Source organism: Scyliorhinus torazame, chromosome 5 (assembly GCF_047496885.1).
Source record: "Scyliorhinus torazame isolate Kashiwa2021f chromosome 5, sScyTor2.1, whole genome shotgun sequence".
NCBI lineage: Eukaryota > Metazoa > Chordata > Chondrichthyes > Carcharhiniformes > Scyliorhinidae > Scyliorhinus > Scyliorhinus torazame.
The window spans coordinates 24,792,262-24,806,469 of NC_092711.1; positions in this window are offsets into that span (position 1 = coordinate 24,792,262).

Genomic DNA, 14,208 nt, shown 5'->3' on the forward strand with positions numbered 1-14,208 from the left:
CACACCCTCGACACACAGACATGGGAATGTCGACCAGGAGTTGCAGGAGTTATACTGAGCACACCCTGGTCACACAGAGATGGGAATGTTGACCAGGAGCTGCGGGGGTTATACAGAGCACACCCTGGCCACAGAGAGATGAGAATGTTGACCAGGAGCTGCAGGTGTTATACAGTGCACACACTGGCCACACAGAGATGGGAATGTTGACCAGGAGCTTCTGGGGTTACACATTGCACACCCTGGACACACAGAGAAGGACATGTTGACCAGGAGCTGCAGGAGTTATACAGAGCACACCCTGGCCACACAGAGATGGGAATGTTGACCAGGAGCTGGGGTTATACAGAGCACATCGTGGCCACACACAGAGATGGAAATGTTAACCAGGAACTGCATGGGTAATACAGAGCACACCCTGGCCACACAGAGATGGGCATGTTGACCAGGAGCTGCAGGAATATACAGAGCAGATCCTGGCCACACACAGAGATGGGAATGTTAACCAGGAGCTGCAGGGGTTATGCAGAGCACACCTTGGCCACACAGAGATGGGAATGTTGACCAGGAGCTGCTGGGGTTATACAGGGCACACCCTGGCCACACAGAGATGGGAATGTTGACCAGGAGCTGCAGGGGTTATACAGAGCACACCTTGGCCACACAGAGATGGGAATGTTGACCAGGAGCTGCAGGAGTTATACAGAGCACACCCTGGCCACACAGAGATGGGAATGTTTACCAGGAGCTGCAGGGGTTATACAGAGCACACCCTGGCCACACAGAGATGGGAATGTTGACCATGAGCTACAGGGGTTATACAGAGCAAACCCTGGCCACACAGAGATGGGAATGTTGACCTGGAGCTGCAGGAGTTATACAGAGCACACCCTGCCCACACACAGAGATGGGAATGTTAACCAGGAGCTGCAGGAGTTATACAGAGCACACCCTGCCCACACACAGAAATGGGAATGTTGACCAGTAGCTGCAGGGGTTATACAGAGCACAACCTGGCCACACAGAGATGGGAATGTTGACCAGGAGCTGCAGGCGTTATACAGAGCATACCCTGGGAACACACAGCTGGGAATGTTGACCAGGAGCTGCAGGGGTTATACAGAGCACACCCTGGCCACACAGAGATGGGAATGTTGACCATGAGCTGCAGGGGTTATACCGTGCACACCCTGGCCACAAAGAGATGGGAATGTTGACCAGGAGCTGCAGGGGTTATACAGAGCACACCCTGGCCACACAGAGATGGGAATGTTGACCAGGAGCTGCAGGAGTTATACAGAGCACCCCCTGACCACACACTGAGATGGGAATTTTGACCAGGAGCTGCAGGAGTTATACAGAGCACACCCTGGCCACACACAGAGATGGGAATGTCGACCAGGAGCTACTGGGTTTATACAGAGCACACCCTGGCCACACAGAGATGGGAATGTTCACCAGGAGCTGCAGGGGTTATACAGAGCACATCCTGGCCACACAGAGATGGGAATGTTGACCAGGAGCTGCAGGGGTGATACAGAGCACACCCTGACCACACACAGAGATGGGAATGTTGACCAGGAGCTGCAGGAGTATACAGAGCACATCTTGGCCACACAGAGATGGGAATGTTGAGCAGGAGCTGCAGGAGTATACAGAGCACATCCTGGCCACACACAGAGATGCGAATGTTGACCAGGAGCTGCTGGAGTTATACAGAGCACACCCTGGCCACACACAGAGATGCGAATGTTGACCAGGAGCTGCTGGGGTTATACAGAGCACACCCTGGCCACACAGAGATGGGAATGCTCACCAGGAGCTGCAGTAGTTCTACAGAACACACCCTGGCCACACACAGAGATGCGAATGTTGACCAGGAGCTGCTGGGGTGATACAGAGCACACCCTGGCCACACAGAGATGGGAATGTTGACCAGGAGCTGCAGGGATTATACAGAGCACACCCTGGCCACACAGAGATGGGAATGTTGACCAGGAGCTGCAGGGGTTATACAGAGCACACCCTGACCACACAGAGATGGGAATGTTGACCAGGAGCTGCAGAGGTTATACAGAGCACACCCTGGCCACACAGAGATGGGAATGCTCACCAGGAGCTGCAGGTGTTATACAGAGCACACACTGGCCACACAGAGATGGGAATGTTGACCAGGAGCTGCTGGGGTTACACAGAGCACACCCTGGCCACACACAGAGATGCGAATGTTGACCAGGAGCTGCTGGGGTTTTACAGTGCACACCCTGGCCACACAGAGATGGGAATGTTGACCAGGAGCTGCAGGGGTTAAACAGAGCACACCCTGGCCACACAGAGATGGGAATGTTGACCAGGAGCTGCAGGGGTTATACAGAGCACACCCTGGCCACACAGAGATGGGAATGTTGACCAGGAGCTGCAGCTGTTATACAGAGCACACCCTGGCCACACAGAGATGGGAATGTTGACCAGGAGCTGCTGGGGTTACACGGAGCACACCCTGGACACACAGAGACGAGAATGTTGACCAGGAGCTGCTGGGGTTATACAGAGCACACCCTGGGCACAAACAGAGATGGGAATGTGACCAGGAGCTGCAGGGGTTATACAGTGCACACCCTGGCCACACAGAGATGGGAATGTTGACCAGGAGTTGCAGGGGTTATACAGAGCACACCCTGGCCACACACACAGATGGGAATGTTGACCAGGAGCTGCAGGGGATATACAGAGCACATCCTGGCCACATAGAGATGGGAATGTTGACCAGGAGCTGCAGGGGTTATACAGAGCACATCCTGTCCACACAGATGGGAATGTTGACCAGGAGCTGCAGGAGTTATACAGAGCACATCCTGGCCACACACAGAGATGGTAATGTTGACCAGGAGCAGGGGTTATACAGAGCACACCCTGGCCACACAGAGAAGGGAATCTTGACCAGGAGCTGCAGGGGTTATACAGAGCACACCCTGGCCACACAGAGATGGGAATGTCGACCAGGAGCTGCAGGGATTATACAGAGCACACCCTGGCCACACAGAGATGGGAATGTTGACCAGGAGCTGCAGGAGTTATACAGAGCATTGCCTGGCCACACACAGAGATGGGAATGTTAACCAGGAGCTGCAGGAGTTATACAGAGCACACCCTGGCCACACAGAGATGGGAATGTTGACCAGGAGCTGCAGGGGTATACAGAGCACATCCTGGCCACACACAGAGATGGGAATGTTGACCAGGAGCTGCAGGGGTTATACAGAGCACACCCTGGCCTCACAAAGATGGGAATGTTCACCAGGAGCTGCAGGGGTTATACAGAGCACACCCTGGCCACACAGAGATGGGAATGTTTACCAGGAGCTGCTGGAGTATACAGAGCACATCCTGGCCACACAGAGATGGGAATGTTGACCAGGTGCTACAGGAGTATACAGAGCACATCCTGGCCACACAGAGATGGGAATGTTCACCAGGAGCTGCAGGGGATATACAGAGCACACCCTAGCCACACAGAGATGGGAATGTTGACCAGGAGCTGCAGTGGTTATACAGTGCACACCCTGCCCACACACAGAAATGGGAATGTTGACCAGGAGCTGCAGGAGTTGTACAGAGCACAACATGGCCACACACAGATGGGAATGTTGACCAGGAGCTGCAGGAGTTATACAGAGCATACCCTGGGCACACACAGATGGGAATGTTGACCAGGAGCTGCAGGGGTTATACAGAGCACCACCTGGCCTCACAGAGAAGGACTAGTTGACCAGGAGCTGCAGGAGATATACAGAGCACACCCTAGCCACACAGAGATGGGAATGTTGACCAGGAGCTGCAGGGGTTATACAGAGCACACCCTGGCCACACAGAGATGGGAATGTTGACCAGGAGCTGCAGGGGTTATACAGAGCACACCCTGGCCACACTCAGATGGGAATGTTGACCAGGAGCTGCTGGGGTTAAACAGAGCACACCCTGGCCACACAGAGATGGGAATGTTGACCAGGAGATGCAGGAGTTATACAGAGCACATCCTGGCCACACATAGAGATGGAAATGTTAACCAGGAGCTGCAGCGGTTATACAGAGCACACGCTGGCCACACAGAGATGGAAATGTTGACCAGGAACTGCAGGAGTTATACAGAGCACACCCTGACCACACAGAGATGGGAATGTTGACCAGGAGCTACTGGGATTATACAGTGCACATCCTTGCCACACAGAGATGGGAATGTTGACCAGGAGCTGCAGGGGTTATACAGAGCACACCCTGGCCACACAGAGATGGGAATGTTGACCAGTAGCTGCAGGAGTTTCCAGAGCACACCCTGACCACGCACAGAGATGGGAATGTTGACCAGAAGCTGCAGGAGTATTCAGAGCACATCCTGGCCACACAGAGATGGGAATGTTGACCAGGAGCTGCAGGAGGTATACAGAGCACACCCTGGCCACACACAGAGATGGGAATGTTGACCAGGAGCTGCTGGGGTTATACAGTGAACATCCTGGCCACACAGAGATGGGAATGTTGACCAGGAGCTGCAGGGGTTATACAGAGCACACCCGGGACACGCAGAGATGGGAATGTTGACCAGGATCTGCAGGGATTAAACAGAACACACCCTGGCCACACAGTGATGGGTATGTTGACCAGGAGCTTCCGGGGTTATACAGAGCACACCCTGGATACACAGAGATGGGAATGTTGACCAGGATCTGCTGGGGTTATACAGTGCACATCCTGGCCACACAGAGATGGGAATGTTGACCAGGAGCTGCAGGGGTTATACAGAGCACACCCTGGCCACACAGAGATGGGAATGTTGACCAGGAGCTGCTGGGGTTATACAGAGCACACCCTGGCCACACAGAGGTGGGAATGTTGACCAGGAGTTGCAGCGGTTATACAGAACACACACTGGCCACACAGAGATGGGAATGTTGACCAGGAGCTGCAGGGGTTATACAGAGCACACCCTGGCCACACAGAGATGGGAATGTTGACCAGGAGCTGCAGGAGTTATACAGAGCACATCCTGGCCACACACACAGATGGAAATATTGACCAGGAGCTGCAGGGGTGATACAGAGCACACCCTGGCCACAGAGATGGGAATGTTGACCAGGTGCTGCAGGAGATATACAGAGCACACCCTGGACACACACACAGATGGGAATGTTGACTAGGAGCTTCAGGGGTTATACAGAGCACAACCTGGCCACACAGAGATGGGAATGTTGACCTGGAGCTGCAGGAGTTATACAGAGCACACCCTGGCCACACAGAGATGGGAATGTTGACCAGGAGCTGGGGTTATACAGAGCACATCCTGGCCACACACAGAGATGGAAATGTTAACCAGGAACTGCAGGGGTAATACAGAGCACACCCTGGCCACACAGAGATGGGCATGTTGACCAGGAGCTGCAGGAGTATACAGAGCAGATCCTGGCCACACACAGAGATGGGAATGTTAACCAGGAGCTGCAGGGGTTATGCAGAGCACACCTTGGCCACACAGAGATGGGAATGTTGACCAGGAGCTGCTGGGGTTATACAGGGCACACCCTGGCCACACAAAGATGGGAATGTTGACCAGGAGCTGCAGGGGTTATACAGAGCACACCTTGGCCACACAGAGACGGGAATGCTGACCAGGAGCTGCAGGAGTTATACAGAGCACACCCTGGCCACACAGAGATGGGAATGTTTACTAGGAGCTGCAGGGGTTATACAGAGCACACCCTGGCCACACAGAGATGGGAATGTTGACCATGAGCTGCAGGGGTTATACAGAGCAAACCCTGGCCACACAGAGATGGGAATGTTAACCAGGAGCTGCAGGCGTTATACAGAGCACACCCTGCCCACACACAGAGATGGGAATGTTGACCAGGAGCTGCAGGAGTTATACAGAGCACACCCTGCCCACACACAGAAATGGGAATGTTGACCAGTGGCTGCAGGGGTTATACAGAGCACACCCTGGCCACACAGAGATGGGAATGTTGACCAGGAGCTGCAGGGGTTATACAGAGCACACCCTGACCACACAGAGATGGGAATGTTGACCAGGAGCTGCAGAGGTTATACAGAGCACACCCTGGCCTCACTGAGAAGGACATGTATACCAGGAGCTGCAGGAGTTATACAGAGCACACCCTGGCCACACAGAGATGGGAATGTCGACCAGGAGCTGCAGGGATTATACAGAGCACACCCTGGCCACACAGAGATGGGAATGTTGACCAGGAGCTGCAGAGGTTATACAGAGCACACCCTGGCCACACAGAGATGGGAACGCTCACCAGGAGCTGCAGGTGTTATACAGAGCACACACTGGCCACACAGAGATAGGAATGTTGACCAGGAGCTGCTGGGGTTACACAGAGCACACCCTGGCCACACACAGAGATGAGAATGTTGACCAGGAGCTGCCGGGGTTTTACAGTGCACACCCTGGCCACACAGAGATGGGAATGTTGACCAGGAGCTGCAGGGGTTAAACAGAGCACACCCTGGCCACACAGAGATGGGAATGTTGACCAGGAGCTGCAGGGGTTATACAGAGCACACCCTGGCCACACAGAGATGGGAATGTTGACCAGGAGCTGCAGCTGTTATACAGAGCACACCCTGGCCACACAGAGATGGGAATGTTGACCAGGAGCTGCTGGGGTTACACAGAGCACACCCTGGACACACAGAGACGGGAATGTTGACCAGGAGTTGCAGGGGTTATGCAGAGCACACCCTGGCCACACACACAGATGGGAATGTTGACCAGGAGCTGCAGGGGATATACAGAGCACATCCTGGCCACATAGAGATGGGAATGTTGACCAGGAGCTGCAGGGGTTATACAGAGCACATCCTGTCCACACAGATGGGAATGTTAACCAGGAGCTGCAGGAGTTATACAGAGCACATCCTGGCCACACACAAGGATGGTAATGTTGACCAGGAGCAGGGGTTATACAGAGCACGCCCTGGCCACACAGAGATGGGAATCTTGACCAGGAGCTGCAGGGGTTATACAGAGCACACCCTGGCCACACAGAGATGGGAATGTCGACCAGGAGCTGCAGGGATTATACAGAGCACACCCTGGCCACACAGAGATGGGAATGTTGACCAGGAGCTGCAGGAGTTATACAGAGCATTGCCTGGCCACACACAGAGATGGGAACGTTAACCAGGAGCTGCAGGAGTTATACAGAGCACACCCTGGCCACACAGAGATGGGAATGTTGACCAGGAGCTGCAGGGGTATACAGAGCACATCCTGGCCACACACAGAGATGGGAATGTTGACCAGGAGCTGCAGGGGTTATACAGAGCACACCCTGGCCTCACAAAGGTGGGAATGTTCACCAGGAGCTGCAGGGGTTATACAGAGCACACCCTGGCCACACAGAGATGGGAATGTTTAACAGGAGCTGCTGGAGTATACAGAGCACATCCTGGCCACACAGAGATGGGAATGTTGACCAGGTGCTACAGGAGTATACAGAGCACATCCTGGCCACACAGAGATGGGAATGTTCACCAGGAGCTGCAGGGGATATACAGAGCACACCCTAGCCACACAGAGATGGGAATGTTGACCAGGAGCTGCAGTGGTTATACAGAGCACACCCTGCCCACACACAGAAATGGGAATGTTGACCACGAGCTGCAGGAGTTATACAGAGCACAACATGGCCACACAGAGATGGGAATGTTGACCAGGAGCTGCAGGAGTTCTACAGAGCATACCCTGGGCTCACACAGATGGGAATGTTGACCAGGAGCTGCAGGGGTTATACAGAGCACCACCTGGCCTCACAAAGAAGGACTAGTTGACCAGGAGCTGCAGGAGATATACAGTGCACACCCTAGCCACACAGAGATGGGAATGTTGACCAGGAGCTGCAGGGGTTATACAGAGCACACCCTGGCCACACAGAGATGGGAATGTTGACCAGGAGCTGCAGGGGTTATACAGAGCACACCCTGGCCACACACAGATGGGAATGTTGACCAGGAGCTGCTGGGGTTATACAGAGCACACCCTGGCCACACAGAGATGGGAATGTTGACCAGGAGCTGCAGGAGTTATACAGAGCACATCCTGGCCACACATAGAGATGGGAATGTTAACCAGGAGCTGCAGCGGTTATACAGAGCACACGCTGGCCACACAGAGATGGAAATGTTGACCAGGAGCTGCAGGAGTTATACAGAGCACACCCTGACCACACAGAGATGGGAATGTTGACCAGGAGCTACTGGGATTATACAGTGCACATCCTTGCCACACAGAGATGGGAATGTTGACCAGGAGCTGCAGGGGTTATACAGAGCACAGCCTGACCACACAGAGATGGGAATGTTGACCAGTAGCTGCAGGAGTTTCCAGAGCACACCCTGACCACGCACAGAGATGGGAATGTTGACCAGGAGCTGCAGGAGTATTCAGAGCACATCCTGGCCACACAGAGATGGGAATGTTGACCAGGAGCTGCAGGAGTTATACAGAGCACACCCTGGCCACACACAGAGATGGGAATGTTGACCAGGAGCTGCTGGGGTTATACAGTGAACATCCTGGCCACACAGAGATGGGAATGTTGACCAGGAGCTGCAGGGGTTATACAGAGCACACCCGGGACACGCAGAGATGGGAATGTTTAACAGGAGCTGCTGGAGTATACAGAGCACATCCTGGCCACACAGAGATGGGAATGTTGACCAGGTGCTACAGGAGTATACAGAGCACATCCTGGCCACACAGAGATGGGAATGTTCACCAGGAGCTGCAGGGGATATACAGAGCACACCCTAGCCACACAGAGATGGGAATGTTGACCAGGAGCTGCAGTGGTTATACAGAGCACACCCTGCCCACACACAGAAATGGGAATGTTGACCAGGAGCTGCAGGAGTTATACAGAGCACAACATGGCCACACAGAGATGGGAATGTTGACCAGGAGCTGCAGGAGTTCTACAGAGCATACCCTGGGCTCACACAGATGGGAATGTTGACCAGGAGCTGCAGGGGTTATACAGAGCACCACCTGGCCTCACAGAGAAGGACTAGTTGACCAGGAGCTGCAGGAGATATACAGAGCACACCCTAGCCACACAGAGATGGGAATGTTGACCAGGAGCTGCAGGGGTTATACAGAGCACACCCTGCCCACACACAGAAATGGGAATGTTGACCAGGAGCTGCAGGAGTTATACAGAGCACAACATGGCCACACAGAGATGGGAATGTTGACCAGGAGCTGCAGGAGTTCTACAGAGCATACCCTGGGCTCACACAGATGGGAATGTTGACCAGGAGCTGCAGGGGTTATACAGAGCACCACCTGGCCTCACAGAGAAGGACTAGTTGACCAGGAGCTGCAGGAGATATACAGAGCACACCCTAGCCACACAGAGATGGGAATGTTGACCAGGAGCTGCAGGGGTTATACAGAGCACACCCTGGCCACACAGAGATGGGAATGTTGACCAGGAGCTGCAGGGGTTATACAGAGCACACCCTGGCCACACACAGATGGGAATGTTGACCAGGAGCTGCTGGGGTTATACAGAGCACACCCTGGCCACACAGAGATGGGAATGTTGACCAGGAGCTGCAGAAGTTATACAGAGCACATCCTGGCCACACATAGAGATGGGAATGTTAACCAGGAGCTGCAGCGGTTATACAGAGCACACGCTGGCCACACAGAGATGGAAATGTTGACCAGGAGCTGCAGGAGTTATACAGAGCACACCCTGACCACACAGAGATGGGAATGTTGACCAGGAGCTACTGGGATTATACAGTGCACATCCTTGCCACACAGAGATGGGAATGTTGACCAGGAGCTGCAGGGGTTATACAGAGCACAGCCTGGCCACACAGAGATGGGAATGTTGACCGGTAGCTGCAGGAGTTTCCAGAGCACAACCTGACCACGCACAGAGATGGGAATGTTGACCAGGAGCTGCAGGAGTATTCAGAGCACATCCTGGCCACACAGAGATGGGAATGTTGACCAGGAGCTGCAGGAGTTATACAGAGCACTCCCTGGCCACACACAGAGATGGGAATGTTGACCAGGAGCTGCTGGGGTTATACAGTGAACATCCTGGCCACACAGAGATGGGAATGTTGACCAGGAGCTGCAGGGGTTATACAGAGCACACCCGGGACACGCAGAGATGGGAATGTTTAACAGGAGCTGCTGGAGTATACAGAGCACATCCTGGCCACACAGAGATGGGAATGTTGACCAGGTGCTACAGGAGTATACAGAGCATATCCTGGCCACACAGAGATGGGAATGTTCACCAGGAGCTGCAGGGGATATACAGAGCACACCCTAGCCACACAGAGATGGGAATGTTGACCAGGAGCTGCAGTGGTTATACAGAGCACACCCTGCCCACACACATAAATGGGAATGTTGACCAGGAGCTGCAGGAGTTATACAGAGCACAACATGGCCACACAGAGATGGGAATGTTGACCAGGAGCTGCAGGAGTTCTACAGAGCATACCCTGGGCTCACACAGATGGGAATGTTGACCAGGAGCTGCAGGGGTTATACAGAGCACACCCTAGCCACACAGAGATGGGAATGTTGACCAGGAGCTGCAGGGGTTATACAGAGCACACCCTGGCCACACAGAGATGGGAATGTTGACCAGGAGCTGCAGGGGTTATACAGAGCACACCCTGGCCACACACAGATGGGAATGTTGACCAGGAGCTGCTGGGGTTATACAGAGCACACCCTGGCCACACAGAGATGGGAATGTTGACCAGGAGCTGCAGGAGTTATACAGAGCACATCCTGCCCACACATAGAGATGGGAATGTTAACCAGGAGCTGTAGCGGTTATACAGAGCACACGCTGGCCACACAGAGATGGAAATGTTGACCAGGAGCTGCAGGAGTTATACAGAGCACACCCTGACCACACAGAGATGGGAATGTTGACCAGGAGCTACTGGGATTATACAGTGCACATCCTTGCCACACAGAGATGGGAATGTTGACCAGGAGCTGCAGGGGTTATACAGAGCACAGCCTGGCCACACAGAGATGGGAATGTTGACCAGTAGCTGCAGGAGTTTCCAGAGCACACCCTGACCACGCACAGAGATGGGAATGTTGACCAGGAGCTGCAGGAGTATTCAGAGCACATCCTGGCCACACAGAGATGGGAATGTTGACCAGGAGCTGCAGGAGTTATACAGAGCACACCCTGGCCACACACAGAGATGGGAATGTTGACCAGGAGCTGCTGGGGTTATACAGTGAACATCCTGGCCACACAGAGATGGGAATGTTGACCAGGAGCTGCAGGGGTTATACAGAGCACACCCGGGACACGCAGAGATGGGAATGTTGACCAGGATCTGCAGGGATTAAACAGAGCACACCCTGGCCACACAGTGATGGGTATGTTGACCAGGAGTTTCTGGGGTTATACAGAGCACACCCTGGATACACAGAGATGGGAATGTTGACCAGGATCTGCTGGGGTTATACACTGCACATCCTGGCCACACAGAGATGGGAATGTTGACCAGGAGCTGCAGGGGTTATACAGAGCACACCCTGGCCACACAGAGAGGGGAATGTTGACCAGGATCTGCAGGGGTTATACAGAGCTCACCCTGGCCACACAGAGAGGGGAATGTTGACCAGGAGCTGCTGGGGTTATACAGAGCAGACCCTGGGCACAAACAGAGATGGGAATGTTGACCATGAGCTGCAGCGGTTATATAGTGCACACCCGGGCCACACAGAGATGGGAATGTTGACCAGAAGTTGCAGGGGTTATACAGAGGACACGCTGGCCACACACACAGATGGGAATGTTGACCAGGAGCTGCAGGGGATATACAGAGCACACCCTGGCCACACAGAGATGGGAATGTTGACCAGGAGCTGCAGGGGTTATACAGAGCACACCCTGGACACACACAGAGATGGGAATGTTGACCAGGAGCTGCAGGGGTTATACAGTGCGCATGCTGTCCACACACATATGGGAGTGTTGACCAGGAGCTGCTGGGCTTATACAGAGCACACCAAGGACACACACACAGATGGGAATGTTGACCAGGAGCTGCAGGGGTTATACAGAGCACACACTGGCCACACAGAGATGGGAATGTTGACCAGGAGCTGCAGGGGTTATACAGAGCACACCTTGGACACACACACAGATGGGAATGCTGACCAGGAGCTGCAGGGGTTATACAGAGCATACCCTGGCCACACAGAAATGGGAATATTGACCAGGAGTTGCAGGAGTTATACAGAGCACAACCTGGCCACACAGATGGGAATGTTGACCAGGAGCTGCAGGGGTTATACAGAGCACACACTGGCCACAGAAAGATGGGAATGTTGACCAGGAGCAGGGGTTATACAGAACACACCCTGGCCAGACAGAGATGGGAATGTTGACCAGGAGCTGCAGGGGTTATACAGAGCACACCCTGGACACAGAAAGATGGGAATGTTGACCAGGAGCAGGGGTTATACAGAACACACCCTGGCCACACAGAGATGGGAATGTTGACCAGGAGCTGCAGGGGTTATACAGAGCACACCCTGGACACACAGAGATGGGAATGTTGACCAGGAGCTGCAGGGGTTATACAGAGCACACCCTGGCCACTCAGGGATGGGAATGTTGACCAGGAGCTGCAGGAGTTATACAGAGCACACTCTGGCCACACAGAGATGGGAATGTTTACCAGGAGCTGCAGGGGTTATACAGAGCACACCCTGGCCACACAGAGATGGGAATGTTGACCAGGAGCTGCAGGGGTTATACAGAGCACATCCTGGCCACACACACAGATGGAAATGTTGGCCAGGAGCTGCAGGGGATATACAGATCACACCCTGGCCACACAGAGATGGGAATGTTGACCAGAAGCTGCAGGGGTTATACAGAACACACCCTGGCCACACAGAGATGGGAATGTTGACCAGGAGCTGCAGGGGTTATACAGAGCACACCCTGGCCACACAGAGATGGGAATGTTTACCAGGAGCTGCAGGAGTATACAGAGCACATCCTGGCCACACAGAGATGGGAATGTTGACCAGGAGCTGCAGGGGTTATACAGAGCACACCCTGGCCACACAGAGATGGGAATGTTGACCAGGAGCTGCAGGTGTTAAACAGAGCACACCCTGGCCACACAGAGATGGGAATGTTGACCAGGAGCTGTTGGGGTTATACAGAGCACACCCTGGACACACAGTGATGGGAATGTTGACCAGGAGCTGCAGGGGTTATACAGAGGACACCCTGGCCACACAGAGATGGGAATGTTAATCAGGAGATGCAGGGGTTACACAGATCACACCCTGGCCACGCAGAGATGGGAATGTTGACCAGGAGCTGCAGTGGTTATACAGATCACACCCTGGCCACGCAGAGATAGGAATGTTGACCATGAGCTGCAGTGGTTATACAGATCGCACCCTGGCCACGCAGAGATAGGAATGTTGACCAGGAGCTGCAGGAGTTATACAGTGCACACCCTGGACACACACACAGATGGCAATGCGGACCAGGAGCTGCAGGGGTTATACAGAGCGCCACCTGGCCTCACAGAGAAGGACATGTTGACCAGGAGCTGCAGGAGTTATACAGAGCACACCCTGGCCACACAGAGATGTGAATGTTGACCAGGAGCTGCAGTGGTTATACAGATCACACCCTGGCCACGCAGAGATAGGAATGTTGACCAGGAGCTGCAGGGGTTATACAGAGCACACCCTGGAGACACACACAGATGGCAATGCTGACCAGGAGCTGCAGGGGTTATACAGAGCACACACTGGCCACAGAAAGATGGGAATGTTGACCAGGAGCAGGGGTTATACAGAACACACCCTGGCCAGACAGAGATGGGAATGTTGACCAGGAGCTGCAGGGGTTATACAGAGCACACCCTGGACACAGAAAGATGGGAATGTTGACCAGGAGCAGGGGTTATACAGAACACACCCTGGCCACACAGAGATGGGAATGTTGACCAGGAGCTGCAGGGGTTATACAGAGCACACCCTGGCCACACAGAGATGGGAATGTTGACCAGGAGCTGCAGGAGTTATACAGAGCACATCCTGTCCACACATAGAGATGGGAATGTTAACCAGGAGCTGCAGCGGTTATACAG